The sequence below is a fragment of the Eschrichtius robustus genome, chromosome 13, assembly GCF_028021215.1.
Source record: "Eschrichtius robustus isolate mEscRob2 chromosome 13, mEscRob2.pri, whole genome shotgun sequence".
Classification (NCBI taxonomy): Eukaryota; Metazoa; Chordata; class Mammalia; order Artiodactyla; family Eschrichtiidae; genus Eschrichtius; species Eschrichtius robustus.
Window position 1 is genome coordinate 20,194,692 of NC_090836.1, and position 20,730 is coordinate 20,215,421.

At 36.4% G+C, this 20,730-nt stretch overlaps 1 protein-coding gene across 3 annotated transcripts in view; it reads right to left on the reverse strand.

The window, feature by feature from the left end:
* The window catches only part of SOX5 (SRY-box transcription factor 5), a 997,819-nt gene that overhangs the window by 402,180 nt on the left and 574,909 nt on the right, over nt 1-20,730 (reverse strand). The gene's annotated exons all lie outside the window — the stretch shown is intronic.

Consider the following 20,730-nt stretch of genomic DNA (forward strand, 5'->3'; position numbering starts at 1 on the left):
CAAAGGCAAACAGGAATATAAATTCCAAATGGATAAAGATTTAGATGTAAAGAATAAAACCATAAATCCACCAGAAGAGAATATGAGCAATCTGCAATATAATCTTGGGGTAGTCTTACTGTTTTGGGAAAACAGTATATGCAACCCATATCAAAGGAATGCGATAGCCTCCATAATATGTAAAGAGCTCTTTGAAATCAATGAGAAAAAGGTTAACAATCCAATAGCAAAACAGACAAATAATATAACTTATTCAAAGAAAAGGAAATAGAAGTGGTTCTTAAACAAAGGAAAGATGCTAACATCCTTTAACTTAAGTGCAATTTACAACTACAAGGTGACTACTATTTTTTTTAACCTATCAGTTTGGCAAAAAATGAAAATTTTAACATTTTGTTAGGCTGTATTATTCATTCATAAATAATTTGTCCCCCTTGCTAAACTTCCCTACAGTGGATTTTACTTCCTACTCCACTACTTTGCCTTAGACATGTTACTTGCTTTGGCCGATGGAATATGGAGCTTTCTCTGGGAAGGTCTGATTTGGCTCAGCTACCTTATCTTGTTTCTGCCTTCCACCATGAAAATAGCATATCTCAGATAGGTGCCAGTCCATCAGCCTGGGTCTTAGAATGAGAAGAGACATGGAGTCAAATGGACCCCAACTCAGTCCAATCAGGCCAACATGCAGCTGACCCACAGAGACCTCATGTTACACATGCAAAAAAAAAATTTTTTTTAAACTGTAATCCATGGACAGAGTACGGTTGTTTGTTAACACAGCAAAAGCTTACTAGCACTTATAGTCCGTTTATGACTTATGGAAACACATGTTCTTGTATATTACTAGTAGAAATGTATGTCAATATAACCCTTCTGGACAGCAACTTGGAAACACCTACAAAAATTACAAATGCAATTCCACTTCTGGGAATTTATTAGATATACTTTCAAATGGGCAGAATGTTACGTATTCAAAGTTTGTCACCGTGGAACAGCATGTAATAGCACAGAATTGTTAACAATCCAAAGGTCATTAATCAGGGAAACAACAAAGCAATAGTATACTATAAAGCTATTAATAAAAGAAAAAAGAATGTAACTCTGCACTGATATAAAAACATCTTCAATATAATAATTGCTGATATATATATAAAGTTAAAAAAGCAAGGTACATATCTAAGAACTGAGTACAATGTGCTACAAAATGTGTGAAAATAAGACATCAAGTTTCTTTTTGCTTATACGTATATAAGAAAACCTTGGAAGGATATACAAGAAAATGAAACAAAATGGTTATAATTGTGGGGACAGGGGGAAGTCAGAACTGGACAAATGGAAGATAGTTATGAGATTAAAACCTTTCTGCTGTATGCTTTTTAAAGCTTTTTATACTTTTTCTTTATTTTGAACGTGAATCCATTACGTTTTCAAAAAAAGTTAAATACACATAAATTAAATTAGTTAAATACACATCTAATTAAACTAAAAACTCCCCCATGGCTGCTCATCAACGATACACAAGATTTCTCAAGTTCGTATCAGCAGACCCCACACATCTTATTCTTAGAGACTTGTAATTAATATGTAATTTTTGTTATTAAAAAGCACTTTACCTGCTAAAAAGACTAAAAATCTCATTTTTAAAAATAATCCTCAGGCTTCCCTCCTGGCACAGTGGTTAAGAATCAGCCTGCCGGGCTTCCCTGGTGGCACAGTGGTTGAGAATCTGCCTGCCAATGCAGGGGACACAGGTTCGAGCCCTGGTCTGGGAAGATCCCACATGCCGCGGAGCAACTAGGCCCGTGAGCCACAATTACTGAGCCTGCGCGTCTGGAGCCTGTGCTCCACAACAAGAGAGGCCACGACAGTGAGAGGCCCGTGCACCGTGATGAAGAGCGGCCCCCGCTTGCTGCAACTAGAGAAAGCCCTCGCACAGAAACGAAGACCCAACACAGCCAAAAATAAATTAATTAATTAATTTAAAAAAAAAAGTAGATTTCTCTAAGTCATAATATAAAAAAAAAAAAAAAGAATCAGCCTGCCAATGCAGGGGACACAGGTTCGAGGCCTGGTCTGGGAAGATCCCACATGCCGCGGAGCAACTAAGCCCGTGTGCCACAAGCTACTGAGCCTGCGCTCTAGAGCCCGTGAGCTACAACTACTGAGCCCACGTGCCACAACTACTGAAGCCCGCGTGCCTAGAGCCCGTGCTCTGCAACAAGAGAAGCCACCGCAATGAGAAGCCTGCGCACCGCAACGAAGAGTAGACCCTGCTCACCGCAACTAAAGAAAGCCAGTGTGCAGCAACGAAGACCCAACGCAGACAAAAGTAAATAAATAAATAAATAAATAAAAAATAGTCCTCAATTTAATATTTTCATAGAACATGATTTTAGTTTCGGATATAAATGTTTCTTTAACTGAAATTCAAAGACCCCAGTGAATATATCCTTGGGGGTATATAATATTTTTCTTTAACAGAGGCTTGTATATAGTTTGAAGAGTTTGAGAGATGATAGCCTAATTATAAATAAAAGTCCTTAACATGTCATATTTGACTTTCAATGCTCTGTCATGGTCTCCTTACCCAACCAAATCGCTCCTACATGCCATGAACTTCATGCTCCTGCTGTACCAGGCTGGTAAAGTTGCTGGCAAACAGCCTGTTGCTTCTTCCTTCAGTGCTTTTGTGTGAAATATGCATTCCTCCTGGAATATCTTCCACACTCCCTTACCCCATTTTATCATGCTAATTGCTACTCATCCTTTAAGATTTGTTGAAGCTGCAGACTCCATTGGAATCCCATGTTGATCCCTTACCTGTTATCCTTCTTGGGACGCCCATAACAGGTAGAATGTAAGTTCCCACTACTTAGCTCTAAGCTCTAAAAAGATGGATGCTCTGTCTTATTCATTATTGTATCTTCCAGACTATTTCAATGTTCTGTAATACCCATGGCATGCTCTCTCTGAAGAAAAAGATCAGGAGACTTCGGGACCCTACGTCTGTGTGTCCTGGTATCAGGCCATTGCACAACCTGTTTCCCAAGGCCAGGACACGCTCCCCATCACCACCTTTACACCACGATTAAGTATTACCTCCTCAAAGAAGCCTTCCCTAGGCTAGGATTGAAGTGTAAGAAACAACATGGGGTGGAAGGTCAAAGTCCATGGACAACTGTGGTGGTATTAACAGAAGTTTGGAAGTTGGGGTTTTTTGTGGGAAAAGTGATGCTACGTTGAATTTGACATAATGGCAGAACTTCTGAGTAAAGGTTTCTAACTTAGAGATGGAAATATTACACTGAAGTGTGTAAAAGTATCATAGTAAAAGTAGATTTTATTTCATAAGTATGAAAGCCTGTTTAAAAGTACTAAACTAGAAAAAATAAAGTTTCAAGAAAGGACAAACATAATGACAATTTTTAAAAAAGAGGCCTATTTTTTTTTTTTTTTTTTTTGAGGCCTATTTTAAAAACCATTGATTCTGGCAATTTAGTCAGTAACTGGTGAGAGATGCTCTTGAAATACCAAAAGAAAAGAGTTCATCTCTGATGAAATGAAACCATAAATTCCATAGCCTTCCTCCACCTCTCTGCAAACACACACACACACACACACATGCATGCACACACACACACAACTATTTTATTCCCTTCCATAAAAAAGACTCTACAAACAACACAGGGTCTCCATATTAAAAATTACATTAGAAACAGAAAAGCATCAACTGAAGGCATACTCTAGGAAAACTATACCAGGGAGAGAAGAAAATGTAGAAAATTTAAAATGCCTAAAGTTTTAAGGAAAAAATAATGGACTTCTTTATTAATTTTTTAATGGCAATAATCCCTGTCAAATACAACTACCATTACATTTTTCCAGGAGTCCAGATGCTATTTTGGCAATTAGGCAGTCACTGCCATTTTGATTGCATTTAAAATGATCAAGTATGCAATTGCCCACTGTTGTCCTTTTCTTCCAGTACAAAGATTTAAATCTTATTTTTGATCTAAAAATATTCCATTTATATCTCTTTGTTGATAGATTTTCCTGTTGCTTTATTTCAAGGTCCTGTACAAATCATTAGTGACATTATGCCAAAGGCTGAACATCATAAGCAACCTGAACAGTTTGATTCACCTAAAAAGCAACGCATAATTCACTGAAAGAAAATGCAATCATGATCCCATCCAACTAAAACTGTTAAATTAAATGGAGAGAATCTAATGATTTCCCCTATCATTCTGATATTCTGGAAACATGGCAGGGGAACAATGAATACCAACACATATGTTGAAGATGCCCACTCTTTTTTAGCTTAAGGAAAGCAAGTGAATTCTTTTAAAGAAACTGCCCTGTTACATAAAGAACATTCAAATGGATGCATCTAAGTGCAAAAAAGGGGCAAATAACCTCCTAAATTAATACATACTTAAACAAATTCTTAAGCCAATTAAACAAATAGAAAGCTATCCAATTAAGATACTGAGGAAGCACAGGAGAAAGCAGGAACTGCTGCCTGAACATAAGACCAGTTATGAAAAACACAAATGAGAAATCACATTCTATTAGTTCAAAACAAGAAATTTATCTCATTTCTGCTTTTCTATAATTTCTGTCAAATACATATGATCATGCTTTTCTGTCACATATATGCAATTCTGTCTACGTACCTACAGTTTAAGAAATTACAAAAGCAGATGCAGAATTCAAGGAACTGTCTTTGATTCCTGAATCTGACATATCCATAGAAGAGCAAAATTCAGTGTCAGGGAAACCCAGACTGGTTAATTTAATGGGCTGACCTTAGAGAGCTTTCAGAGATATGTTTAACAGGATTAAACAACTGACTATATCCTAAGTCCAGCATGCACACATGCATGAATGAGTGAAGTACAAAAAGTTGAAAGACTACAAATTTTATCCCATTCATAATTTCTGCATTTGAAGTGTATAATATTTAAATATGCATTCTGTAAATAAAACTAAGCTGCTAATAAACTAGTTATGACTGATTAATTAAAATATAAAGCAGTAATCTTCAAACTTTTTAGACTTGGAACACTTTCTCAAAAACAACCCCCCCCCCCAAACCCCCAAAACTTAGGGAGAACAGAAATATTAGAGAATAAGAGTGATTTTGTATGGCGGAGGCTGCAGCAGAGTTGGGATGGAAGAGAATTCCACTAAACCTTAGAAAAGTTAGAAAAGCATCCCATCAAAAATAATTCTAAATGTCTGCAGAAGCAAATTAAGATATATTAGGGGAGGGAGATAAATATTAGAATACTAAAAGGATTTAAACTAGGTACTTATAAACATTTTATAACACGTATCCCATGTTATGTTATCACAAGTTTGCTCTTTTTCCCTCCATCTTATTTTTTCACTATCCTCAAACACTACACAACTATAATTGTCATATTTCCCACAATTCACATGTATTCCTCAGAAACACTCCTTCACTATATCCCCTTTATTTACTTTGCAACCAATCCTGGGGCAGAAAAGACATACCTAAGTTACTAAGTATTTTATGTTTCTTTGAAAGATACATAGCTGTCCTGTTAGCACAGCGGTTCCATTATAGGATGTCCTGAAGAATACAACATGTCCGCATCTCCCTCTAGGCCAATCTTGAACAGGAAGCTAACATAATGTACTCCTACGGAAGACTGTTCATTGTTTGAATGTGTAAAGTCCAGCATAACAATGGGTAATTCCCTAAGTGTTCGCCATATACTTTATTACTCCTTGATATACGTTTATCACATATATACGTAAAACTTAATACATTCTTACATACATATATGTAATACACCAGCTAACCCAACACAACCATTTACCTTAGTGTTTTTCAAACACTTCAAGTAACTCAAATAGGGCAATAAAGGCTTTGACTATTTTAAATGTAAATGTATTCTCGGTCATATAAATACACATATACAGGCATCAGTATATCTACAAAATCAAATTTACATGTTTCCAGTAAGTTCTGGCCCACCTTGATAAACGAATCTTTGACAGTGACCCGTGATATCAGAAAGCTGGCAGGCGGCGCTTGCAAAGAACTGAACTTGGAGAATCAGCAGGCCAGGACCAAGGCAAGCGTCCGGGGGTGGCAGGTTCCCGGCAGCCCCTGCGCGGGCAGGGCACGAAGGGAACGTGCCTGGCGTGCGCGATGACGTCAGCAACGTGCCCTGCGCAGATACCGTCTGCCGCGGCAGGATTGTCTCTGTGGCAGCGCAGTCAGCTCAGCGCCCTTCTCGTGGGGGCCGGTGCAACTTGTCCATATCCAGTGTCTAGAACAGGTGGTCAGTGGCATGGGCAGTGCCCCATCAGTCTCAGGTGGCCTGCACTACCATGTTTGAGGGGACGACCTAACTGCCTATCAACTTGTCCTTTGGTTTTACCGACGATTTACCCGATTTGGTTTTACGGGTTTAGCACTGGCAGCCAGAGCGTGTTGGACCATTGTCGGGTCCTGCCTCAAAAACACTAGCCACCGCGGCCAGGTGGTGGTGGGGACCTCAGGCACGAAGACCAGAAGTAAAGCGCCCCAGCACTGGACAACTTCCAGGACAAACTGTGGACGGACCCTCCGCATAGGGGCTTACAATCCCCCTGTGGTTCTCTGAGTGTTTAACAACCATGACCATTAGGCAGACGTGCATACCTAAGTAACCTGTTTTTGCATTCTTACAATTGGCTTTGTAGCACCTGGAGACCAACTATCAGACCACAGTAATATTCTGCCTTGTAAGTTTTGTGTTGTCTAGTACTTGATGCAGATTATTTCATTATTTCTTCAAGATTTCAAAGAAGCAGTAGAAATGTCCTTTTGCATATTCAGTCTTCCGGGTTAAGTGTGGGGTAAGAAGGGATGAGAATCCAACACTTTTTTTCCCTCTCCTCCCTTACATTTCTTCCTCCCCATTCACAAGGAAACCCAATATCCCCCCTCTTCCGCCCCCCAAAAAAGCGAGTGAACACGTTAAGAGGTTTGCTTGGGTAAACGGCCTGTACTGGACTTTTTTCCTTCGAGACAAGGGAAAGGAACAAGTTTGTTTCTATTTTGGCAGAAACTGAAAGGAAATTTTGTGCAGTGTCTGTCATAAAAAGCTAAGTAATATGTTTTATATTTCAATATATTGTATATATTGAAAATAAACATGATGTAAACAAAATATTTTATTTGACGAGAAGATTACAGCAATGCAATGAAGAAGAATATATTGAACTGTCCAGTAAAGTTAATGAAATCTTATTACTGTAATTAGCAAATAGGCCAGTTTCTAAACAATTTATGTACATGATAGCCAGGCAAATTTTTATGTAATATGCATACTGAGTACATAGTTATCTATAATAGAAATGTATTGATTGGGTTATATACCCCCCCAAAAAAACTCTCAGAAGCAATATAATATAGTGAATAAACACAAACATGTATTATGTGAATTCAGAGAACCTAGGTTCAAGTCATAATTCTGCCCTCATACCTCTCTGATCCTCAGTTGCCTCACTTGTAACTTGGGGACGATAACAATACCTATCTAGCAAAGATGTTTTAAATAATATTACAATAGACATGAAAAAATACTTTGTACACTGTGAAATGCAATATAAGTGTTAGCAGTTATTTCAGCCAATGAGGTATTGTTTATAAACTTAGAAAAGTAACTCCAGTGCACAAAATAAGTCATACAAATTCCTATGTAAAATGATCTCTTTCAATAATACTACTCTTCATACCAGTGATTACATTTTCCTCTTGAGTGAATGATGCTGAAAAGAGCAATAAGATGGTTTTCTAGTAGCTGTATGTTTAACCCACAGTCAATTATTTTCAGATTGTTTATGTTGCACACAATGCGTACCATAAGAAAGGAAACAAAAACATTAAGATTCTGGAAATGAGCTTTTAAATGTTAAGATTATTTAAGCATTTCATTTATTCTACGACTTATATGATGTATAGCATAAGCATGCATACACAGTAAGGAAATGAATTTTAGAAGTCGACGCTAGGTGGGTCCATAGTAATGAACTGAACATTTTAAATTGAAATGTGAGAAATATCTGTGTTTAAAATAGATGGATTACAGCTCAAAAAAAGCCAGTTGAAACACAGCAATTTGAAAAGCTCAATTGGTATTTTTAAAAGGTAAATATACATAAATAGGAAATATAAAAAGTAACTAAATATACAAGGTAGTCTAAATTATTTTTTAATTTAGTGATTTAGTATCTGCCAAAACAGTTTCTTTTCATAAAAGTATACAGACAATATGCAACATGGAGTAGAAATAGGAAGGTAATGTAGGGTCTATAAGTTATCTAGAATAATATTTCCCCCAATAAATGTCTTTTCTGATTAAAAACAATAATTTAAAAAATATCCTTATAAATTCAAAATAATTTTAAGCCAACGTCTATAACAAAAACACTGCATTTTATCTCTGCAATAAAACATGGCAGGATAGTAGGAAACATGTAAAACAATATTTGGTTATAAGAGAATGGGAAACTGGAAAGACTTTCAAACCAAGTATAATAATAAGAAATTAAAATGATTACTTACAATAAACAGACCTTAATTTTCCTGTCATTATACTCTGATTGGCCTGGCTTTGGTGTTTCCATCTAAAATTTTTTTGAAGATTATAAAGTTTAGTTTTGTGGCTGAGAAGATCCCTATAATATCATGGATATTATAATATCCAGATCAAGGATAATCATAGCTTACATTTAGTAAGTGCTTACTAAGTAGCAACGCATTGTCATAAACACGCTTCAACCAATGCTTTCAGGTAGGCACCCTTGTTAGTATCATCCCCATTGGGGTACAAAACCAGAGATATTAAATAATTTTCCAATGGTCAAACAAATAGTAGATGGCAGAACATGGATTCCACATGCCTCCCTAGTACTGGTTCTTCAACCCTTTTCAGATAAACTTCCTCAAAATGGTGTCTACTCTTGCTGTTACCATTTAACAACCTCACATTCACTTCTCAAGGAAACACAGTATAGCTTTCACCCACACACAGCACTACCAAAACTACTATTTCTAAGATTGACAATGACCTCCATATTACTAAACCTAGTGGAAACTTCAGTTCTTATACTACCTGACCTTGGCCAAGCCTTCCTTTCCTCAACATTGTCTTCTGATTATTTCCATTACAGCAGAGCCCCTGTTTTTCATCATTCTTCTCTGTCTGCCCCTTCTTGGACTTCTCTGAGTGTTGTTCCTTCTATGCTCAACATTTGAATGTTGTGGCTGCTTGGTTTGAGCATCAATTCTCACTCTTCTCTCTCCCACTGGACAATTTCATTTAATCTCTCAATTTTGGTAACATCTAAATGTCAAGACTCCAAAATAATATTTCTATCTCAGACCCCTCTTCTAATTTTAGATCTCCACTTGGATGTCTTATAGGCATCTCAAACTCAACATGTCCCGAAAGTAAACTCATCACCTCTCTACTATCCACCTCTCTACCGTCCACTCCATTCTATCATGATAAATGGAGTCAACATCCACCCAATTGCTTGGGCCCCAAACCCCAGGATTCAGTTATTCTTGACACTTTCCTCTCCCTCAGGCTCCCAAATCTGTTTTGTCTCAAAGTCCTTCTAGTTCTGTGTCCTAAATGTATCTTGAATCATTTCATTGTCTCTAATGTCATTGTGACCACAATAGTCCAAAGCATATCATCTCCAGCTAAAGTACTACAACTTCTTCTCAGGCTGTCTCTACACGCTCTCGTTCCCACCAGTCCATTTCGTCCCCAACACAATACTCAGACTGACGTTCTTCAAACAAAAATCATTTCCCCTGCTTAAAGTCCTTCAGTCTTCACATTTTCACTTAGAATAAAGTCCATCACCCTTACTGTGGCCTACACAACACCTCTTTAGTGCTACCAAGCTCCAGTCACAGCAGTTTTAGCTCCATTATCAGGATGTACCAAGTCATCTCTGAACTAAGGCTTCTCTCCTCTACTATTTTCTTCGTTTGTAATAACGTTTATCCAAATTTTTATTTGGCTAATGTCTACTTTATTTCAATTTAAATTCGACTTGTTCGGTGTAACTTTTCTTTAGCTCCAGGTTAACCTAGCTCAGCCTAGTTTTCATTATTGGAGCATCAATTGTTGATACTCCACTTGTCAACAAAGTGATAGCTTCACAGGGTAAAAAACTTCAAAAGGTATGACACGGTACTCCAGCTAGAGTCAGGCATTATTTTAAAGATGGCAGGGTATGGTTCCAGGTTTCATTCTTCTGGTTTATTATCAAAACAGCAAACAAATAGTACAAATATTTTACCTGAGCTCAAGGAAACAAGCATGAAGACAAAGCTCCACAATGACTTTCTAACAAGCAGGACTCGGAAGTTCTGTTATCGACAGTCCTCTCCCCCAGCTAAGTGACTCATTCACCAAGTTGGAGAAACCCAGAAACCTTTCACTTCCTAATAGCACATCAGCATGCATGAGTGCACCGTTAAGGTATAACACATTCTTGCTGGGCAACAGTTAATCGCAGCAGCATTCTATTTAATACTGTGACATTAAGTAGTATGGCCTATCCCACAGCCTATCATATGAACAGAAAAGTAATGACTCCCTTCCTCCTAACAAAAAACCACAGACTTTCAGCTTTTTAGCAACTTTATTGAGATATAATTCACACACCATGCAGTTCACCCATTTAAAGTTCACTCTTCAATGGTTTCTGGGATATTGCATTATTATTTTTTTAAGTATGGAGATAAATACATATGTAAAAATATTTACGATTTTAAGTGTACAATTCAGTGGTATTAATGACATTCACAATGTTGTGCATCTATCGCCACTATCTATTTCCAAAATGTTTTCATCACCCCAAACAGAAACTCTGTATTCCCCATCTTCCCTTCCACTCCACCCTCTGGTAACCTCTTATCTACTTTCTGTCTCTATGAATTTGCCTGTTATACATATTTAATGTAAGTGGAATCACATAATATTTATCCCTTTATGTCTGGCTTATTTCACTTAGCATGATGTTTTCAAGGCTCATACATATTGTAGCATGTATCATTTCTTTTCTAGGTAACGATATTCTATGATATGAATATACCACATTTGCTTATCCTTTCATCTGTTAACGGATATGTAGGTTGTTTCCACATTGTGCCTATTGTGATAGTGCTACAATGAACACTGATATACAAGTCTCTGTTTGACTCTCTCTTTTCAATTCCTTTGGATACATAACACAGAACAGAATTGCTGGATCATATGATAACTCTGTCTAGCTTTTGAGGAACCACCAAACTCTTTTCTATAGCATTCCCACAAGCAACATTAAGAGGGTTCCAGTTTCTCCATATCCTTGCCAACATTTAATATTTTCCATTTTTTTCTGTTTGTGTGTTTTGTTTTTTCCTATAGCCATCCTCGTAGGTGTGTCAGCTGACTTACTTTTGTACAACTAACGCAAATTTATCCAGGGAGATTACCATCATAATTACCACTACTGCTTCTTCTACAGTGGAGAGATTTAGAGTTAAATAAATATAAATGTGGGGCTTCCCTGGTGGCGCAGTGGTTAGGAATCCGCCTGCCAATGCAGGGGACACGGGTTCGAGCCCTGGTCCGGGAAGATCCCACATGCTGCAGAGCAACTAAGCTTGTGCGCCACAACTACTGAAGCCCGCGTGCCTAGAGCCCGTGCTCCGCAGCAGGAGAAGCCACCACAATGAGAAGCCAGTGCCCCACAACGAAGGGTAGCACCCGCTTGCCACTACTGGAGAAAGCCCACGTGCAGCAACGAAGACCCAATGCAGCCAAAAATAAATAAATTAAATAAATAAATTTAAAAAAAATAAATTAAATGTGTAAACTATACAATTGATTCACAGATGGCAAAGCTGTGTAGAATTTTTTTCACATATTCCCAAGTCTAGGGAAAAAAAATGTAATCAATTGAATGTCTTTTCAATAATTCTCATATTTTGGAGAAAGTACTGGAATTGCTGTCAAATCATTTACCTTTCCCAAGTCTGTTAATTATTTTGCCAGTCAAGAGATTTGGGGAGGAGTAAAAACATAGATTGAGAACTACTTAATGCTAAATACTGTGCAAGCACTTTAAACACACCATATTATATATTCCTCAGAATAGATAATAATAGGTAGTTATTATTTTTCCATTTTATAGATAAAAAAATGAAGCTCTAAGAGAACCATATTTACAAAAGGAGCAGAATTAAAATAACAGTGGTTCTCAAAATTTTACTAGATATTCATTTCTGCATTCAATGAATGTGAATTCGGGAGTCAATAAAATCTTGCATACCATCACCAAATATAAAATATAAAAATTATACTGCTTTGGTTAAAGGATGGGGAAAGGCCAGGAGATGTACCCTGAGACCTTGTACACCAAGGCTGCCCATCCATCTGCAGTCAGACATAAAAAAAAAAAAAAAGAGTAGATGATACCAGTGTTCTTTAAGCTATAATGTCAGTTGAGTATTTTTATTTAGGAGTCAGAAACAGAGCATAGACAAGTCAGGGTAATACAGATTACAAACCTAAAAAGTTGGGATACTAATAAACATATCCTGGAAAGAGTCCTAAAATATTTTTCTATTTTTTAAAAATTTTATGCCTTGGCTGCAGTTGTTGACAATAACATTGTTTATCTTAGTGATGCAAAGAAAACTCTACACTCTTATTCCAAATCAAAGGTAAAAAAATCACCTAGACATGATCTAGTATTAAAAGATAAAGGGATTACGGGGAGAAGAATCATCAGAGATAGATGAATTCATAATCAGCCTATCTTTTCTTTTCAACATCTTAGATTGTGATCTTCCTATAAACAATTAGGTCCATGCTTTAGTTCTCTGAAACCACTAGGTTCTGAACAAGAATTACAGGAAGATACTATGGGAAGAGAATGAATCATTTTGCAAGAAAATGAAACAGAAAAGTAATTTGAGGAATCATAATTTTAAAATGAATGGATTGACACAGAAAAGGAAAAACAAATGATTAAGGACGCAGTTTTAGCGACAGGAAAATAAAGGGAGACTCAGAGAAAAAATAGAAGAATTGGAAAATTTGAAACGTATTATACGAAAAGATAAAACATTAAGGAAGAGAATCTTCCAGATATGTTTGGGAAGAAAAATCCATAAAAGCAGGTTGACAAAAAGGAGCTAAAATATCAATCTAAAAGTAAATCATTTCTATTTGAAGATAAGGTAAAATAAATCACTCTTATTTCATTATACATCTGCCTAGCAGTAAATTTGTCAGTTACAAGAAAAAAGTAAATTAATTTCCATTAGTCTTTTTTACTTATATCTAGGCATTCTAGACTCCTAATCACTAGAAGTAGAAATATAGCAATGGAAAATGTTCAAATACTTTATTTAAATAAAAGTAGATTTGCAAAACTCTCGAAATACTATACAGATAGCCAGTGAAAGAGCACCATCTAAATCTTCCTTTACCGGTTTCTTTTCCCATTGACAACTCAGGACAATAACAAGAAAGCCAAACCAGACCCTAATTCTTAAGATGGATTTGATGTACTTCTTTAAAAAATAAAACACGAAAGACCAAATACCAATACCAAGTTCATTGTTTAGGGTCCTATTTATTCTTCATGTATCCAAATCTAACTTTTTTTTTTGGTGATTTATGTTTGTTGGTTGATTGGTTGCTCTGAAGTGTGGTTTGTTTTGCTTTATTAGAGTCATTAGTGCCCTGCTATGAATCATTTCTTTGTGTTACAGAAACTGTGGAATGTGATACGTTTCCTTCTAGTGAGGCAGTGTGATGTCAAGACTAAGACCATGCGTTTTAAAGAGCCCAACTGTCTAGGTTCACATTCTGTCTCTATTACTCAAAGTTACTCTCTGTGCCTCAATTTTCCCATCTGTTAAGTGAGACTGATAATAATAATACTTACCTGATAGGGCTATGGTAAGGAATAAATTAATGAATATGCATAACATAAGTGCCTTGTGCATAACAAGCACTAAGTTTGGCTATTAAGACCAGAAAGGATGTCAAAAGTTTTATACTCTGAGATTTGTATTTAATCCATCATATTACTTAACCTGAGAAAAAGTTATTCTTCTCAACTTACTTGTAAGCAAAATTATGATGGGTAAATTAGAATTAGCACATTCTTTTCAGCTATAGACATCAGTCTCAACTATAGTTAACATAACTCATTTTAACTATGAAGCATACCAATGAGTAAAAAAGAGACATATTTTTACATAATGTAAATTTATAAATTTAAAAGACAAAGCAATTTTTCATTGATTCTCTTGACACAACTGATTTTATTTTTATTTATTTATTTTTTTAACATCTTTATTGGAGTATAATTGCTTTAAAATGGTGTGTTAGTTTCTGCTGTATAACAAAGTGAATCAGCTATACATATACATACATCCCCATATCCCCTCCCTCTTGAGTCTCCCTCCCACCCTCCCTATCCCACCCCTCTAGGTGGTCACAAACCACCGAGCTGATTTCCCTGTGCTATGCAGTTGCTTCCCACTAGCTATCTATTTTACATTTGGTAGTGTATATATGTCCATGCCACTCTCTCACTTCGTCCCAGCTTACCCTTCCCCCACCCCATGTCCACAAGTCCATTCTCTACATATACGTCTTTATTCCTGTCCTGCCCCTAGGTTCTTCAGAACCATTATTATTATTATTATTTTTAGATTCCATATCTATGTGTTAGCATAAGGAATTTGTTTTTTGCTTTCTGACTTACTTTACTCTGTATGACAGATTCTAGGTCCAACCACCTCACTACAAATAACTCAATTTCGTTTCTTTTTATGGCTGAGTAATATTGCATTGTATATATGTGCCACATCTTCTTTATCCATTCATCTGTCGATGGACACTTAGGTTGCTTCCATGTCCTGGCTATTGTAAATAGAGCTGCAATGAACATTGTGGTATATGACTCTTTTTGAATTATGGTTTTCTCAAGGTATATGCCCAGTAGTGGGATTGCTGGGTCGTATGGTAGTTCTAGTTTTAGTTTTTTGAGGAACCTCCATACTGTTCTCCATAGTAGTTGTATCAATTTACATTCCCACCAACAGTGCAAGAGGGTTCCCTTTTCTCCACACCCTCTCCAGCATTTACTGTGTGTAGATTTTTTGATGATGGCCATTCTGACTGGTGTGAGGTGATACCTTATTGTAGTTTTGATTTGCATTTCTCTAATGATTAGTGATGTTGAGCATCCTTTCATGTGTTTGTTGGCAATCTGTATATCTTCTTTAGAGAAATGTCTATTTAGGTCTTCTGCCCGTTTTTGGATTGGGTTGTTTGTTTTTTTGATATTGAGCTGCATGAGCTGCTTGTATATCTTGGAGATTAATCCTTTGTCAGTTGCTTCGTTTGCAAATATTTTCTCCCATTCTGAGGGTTGTCTTTTCGTCTTGTTTATGGTTTCCTTTGCTGTGCAAAAGCTTCTAAGTTTCATTAGGTCCCATTTGTTTATTTTTGTGTTTATTTCCATTTCTCTAGGAGGTGGGTCAAAAAGGATCTTGCTGTGACTTATGTCATAGAGTGTTCTGCCTATGTTTTCCTCTAAGAGTTTTATAGTGTCTGGCCTTACCTTTAGGTGTTTAATCCATTTTGAGTTTATTTTTGTGTATGGTGTTAGGGAGTGTTCTAATTTCATTCTTTTACATGTAGCTGTCCAGTTTTCCCAGCACCACTTATTGAATAGGTTGTCTTTTCTCCATTGTATATTCTCGTCTCCTTTATCAAAGATAAGGTGACCATATGTGCGTGGGTTTATCTCTGGGCTTTCTATCCTGTTCCATTGATCTATATTTCTGTTTTTTGTGCCAGTACCATACTGTCTTGATTACTGTAGCTTTGTAGTATAGTCTGAAGTCAGGGAGCCTGATTCATCCAGCTCCGTTTTTCTTTCTCAAGATTGCTTTGGCTATTCGGGGTCTTTGACACACTGATTTTAAAATAAAAGTGGATAAATTTAAATTCCTTCAAAGTATGGATCTTAATGAAATCTTTGGGTAGTCATAAAATATTATTCTCTGAACTGTTGAAGGAAAAAAAAAAGAGTTCTGTCTGGAATTAAATAAACTTAAAACCTATTTTGTCAAAATTGCTAAAAAAACTGACACCAGACAATTTGACTAAATCTTGGGGAAATGGTTCAACAGTTATCTCCAAAAACTTTCAGTCTGTTAGGAGACTATGTCTTTAATCGTATCTATGAGCAACACTATTTAAAAAAAAGAAAAAAAAGGAGGAGGGTACATAGGAGGAGGAGAAAGGGAGAAAAGTAAAAGTTACTAGAACTCAAGAAACAAATCCAGGGATTGGCCCAATTTTAGTTATTTTACTGAAAAGCAGATGAACATAAGATTTGTTAAGGCTAGAAATCACATGATTATAAGTAGATCTGGATAATAAAAGGTATGTTACTTAGGAGGTAACTTGGAAGTCCATTAGACATTTATTTGAAGGTAGATTTATAGCTGTCACAAAAGTCAGTAAACTATGTCTGTCATTATAATAATACATGGAGTCACTTTTATATGCCTGGGGTGTACAAAGAATACCAAACCCCTTTCCAAGACCCTATAGTCACTGTCAATCCACTACTTGTTTAAAAAACAAAAAAATACCAACTTTAAAAAATCTGTTGTTTTAGAAGTAGAAGAAGAAAACTAAGTTGTGAAAAGCAAATACAGGGGGCAAAGATGGGAAAGGAGAATAGAAGTTAGAAGAGGATTCAGATTCTATAAGATAAAGACGGGCCCTTTTCTCAGATATAGTAAAATACCCTACTTTATTGTGACTGAACTTTGTGTTTAACCTCATTACCTTCTTTGAACAATCAATAAGTTCATATTTGGGTAAAAGCTATTTGGGGATGAGAAACAGGGACAATAGCAAGGAGATAAGATTTGTATTGAGACTATCGTCCCTAACTTAATATGAATTAATTTAGTAAAAATTAATTTCTTCCAACATTTCATGAGCTCATTGACACAATGTAGAGGAGGCTTAGAGAGAGGTAGTAAGGGATAATTTTGGAATTTGGAACATGCTATAGCATGTCTCTGTGCTACTCTATCACTCTCCCAGCTCCCAACTCCCAAAAAAGTAGAGTCAGTGGGACTGAAGTTTGAATAAACAGAAAAGTGACATAATAAAAAAAAGATGAAGATGCATAAAGATAGGCTGCAAGTGTTGAAAACAAAATTTAACTCATTATTCTATCTAGGCTACCCCTGCACCTAAGGGACATAAGAAAACAAATGCTTTTCCTGTCCCTCTTGAACCACAAGCTCCCCTTGACTACCAGTGCTGAACCTGTGAGAAATGTAGCCCATATACTACTTTGTAGAATAAATAAGCTCTGGGGGCTATCTGGTTATCCAAACACAATTCATAACTTTATTTCTGTAGAAAAATGTGTTGTTAATTCCAAATTCCAAACAAACTATTTGAAACAACCTGTTCACAAGTTTGGGACAGCTTGCACACTGTGTGTTTTGGATTTAAGAAGTTAAATGACACCTTACTGGATAAAAATGTATTATGACATGTGATTCATACAACTATTATTAATCTTCAATAAATTCTGCTGGAGTAAGTACCCAAAGGTGCGCTAGCTTAATTTAAACCTCTGCAAAATTTGCTGGTAATTTTCCAAAAACAGATTGACTCATGATATTTTCAATGTCCAAAAATTTGCCTTTCAGTCATAAACTGAAGTATACCATGTTGCACATTTCAACACTTACGTCTTCAATCTTAAATAAAAATGCAGTCTAAATGTGGCCAATAACAAACATGAACCAGTCAAGAATATCAAAGTTTCAAACTGCTTCATTTGATTTATTTTTAATATAGGAAACAAAACTTTGGAATTAATAATAGAAAGCATGTGCAGATTAATTACACACAAAAACTAAAACATGAGACTATAGATGTGGTACCAAGCTCTCCCATATACACCACTTGCTATTGCTACACATAATTTTTCCAGGCTGTTCAATGTCCTTTGCAGTCATTATCCAATCCTACTTCACAATATATGTTAGAAATAAGGTGAAATATTTGCTTTCAATCTATATGATAAAGAACTTGTTGCCTTTATCGTAAATCAATCTAGAGCTAAGTCAGTAAGAGCCTGTAGATTTTTCTCGCTCTGGGTTCCATACCTAGCTGTAAATTACATCATTCATTTATTTGAAATTTAAGATCAGTATCAACATTAACAGAAAGTTACCTAATAACTGTTTGATTTTTGCATCCCTATAAAAGGAACAAATATATTTCCCATGTACTCTGCTAGATAATTTATCACCTTCAGTTACTACATATAAAAAATTTGAGTATTTAGGAAACTTAAAACAATCTATTGGGCTTCCCTGGGGGCGCAGTGGTTGAGAATCTGCCTGCTAATGCAGGGGATACGGGTTCGAGCCCTGGTCCGGGAAGATCCCACATGCCGCGGCGCAACTAGGCCCGTGAGCCACAACTACTGAGCCTGCGCGTCTGGAGCCTGTGCTCCGCAACAAGAGAGGCCGCGATAGTGAGAGGCCCGCGCACCGCGATGAAGAGTGGCCCCCGCTTGCCACAACTAGAGAAAGCCCTCGCACAGAAACGAAGACCCAACACAGCCATAAATAAATTAATTAATTAATTAAAAAAAAAAACACATATCTATCATATCTCTTCTTTCCTCCTTTAAGTTTTTAGATGTATTTTTTTCCTTAGTTCTTTTAATCATTGCTTTTCTGAACTTAAATAATATACTTAAATAATATTTTAATATCAGTTAAGGCTATATCTACTTAATTTTTGCTATGAAACATGAGGTAATTAGTTAAGCTTTTTCTCTACCTCTCCTCCTCCCTCACCTCAAAAAAATTAGCTATAATTTTATTTTTATATTATGAAGTTTTATCATTCAGATCCTTTTTGTCATATTTTGACCACTATAGGTTAGAAAATTTTTATAAAAGATAGTAATTAACACTGACAATATTGTTTTTAACTGTAGACTGAGATGTATTATTGGCCTCATAAAAATGTAATCGTATGTCTTAATTTTTTATCTTTGAGGGGGAACCTTCTAAAGCATCAGTATCTAACAAATTCTCTTTCATTTACTTTCTGGCTTCCTTCCCTTCTTATGGTTATACTTCACTGCCTGAATTTCATATATGCAATTTCTAAGATTTCTTTTTTGTTTTTCTGGCTGATCCTCTTGAATAATCTTTTCGTACAGGGCAAGTTAATAATAACCTAAGTTATTGCATGATAGTGTCTTTTGCATAATATAATATCTTTTTATCCTTCCAACTTTGAAGACATTGCTTCATTTTCTTTGAATATTCACTGCTGCTGGTGACACTTCTTTTTTGACATCTTTATTGGAGTATAATTGATTTACAATGGTGTGTTAGTTTCTGCTTTATAACCGAGTGAATCAGCTATACATATACATATATCTCCATATCTCCTCCCTCTTGCGTCTCCCTCCCACCCTCCCTATCTCACCCCTCTAGGTGGTCACAAAGCACCGAGCTGACCTCCCTGTGCTATGCGGCTGCTTCCCACTAGCTATCTAGTTTACATTTGGTAGTGTGTATATGTTAATGCCACTCTCTCACTTCGTCCCAGCTTACCCTTCCCCCTCCCCATGTCCTTAAGTCCATTCTCTACAACTGAGTCTTTATTCCTGTCCTGCCCCTAGGTTCTTCAGAACCTTCTTTTTTTAGATTCCATATATATGTGTTAGCATACGGTGTTTGTTTTTCTCTTTCTGACTTACTTCCCTCTGTATGACAGACTCTAGGTCCATCCACCTCACTATAAATAACTCAATTTCGTTTCGTTTTATGGCTGAGTAATATTCCATTGTATATATGTGCCACATCTTCTTTATCCATTCATCTGTCAATGGACACTTATCCATGTCCTGGCTATTGTAAATAGTGCTGCAATGAACATTGTGGTACATGACTCTTTTTGAGTTATGGTTTTCTCAGGGTATATGTCCAGTAGTGGGATTGCTGGGTCATATGGTAGCTCTATTTTTAGTTTTTTGAGGAACCTCCATACTGTTCTCCATAGTGGCTGTATCAATTTACATTCCCACCAACAGTGTAGGAGGGTTCCCTTTTTGCTGGTGACATTTTATTGTCAATAATACTCTCATTCCTTTAAATGTAATTTTTCTCCATATACGTATATACACATATATATATGCTTTCAATTTATATGATACATCATATAGATCATACATATCATATGAATATAAAATTCTGGGAGGGGGATGAGTTCTAAAATCTGAACAGAATGTGGATGGAAGGTATGGAAATATCCTTAATATGGCTACCATCAATACTGGGAGGTAACATCAACAAAGAATCCTAACCCATATATGGGTACATGTTTCAAAATGCTTTTCTTTTAACAATTTCCATTTTGTGCTTTTCTTATTCCTATAGTACCTAAAAAATATGCCAACATGACAATACTTCTGACCTACTCCTATTTGTCATTTCAGACAGAAAGAGAGAGGGCACCGTCCTTCTTTCCTCCTCACCCTCCACCCCACATGTCATGTTGTATCTGCTCTTCATCCCCACCTCTCTCCCAGAGAACCACATGGCTC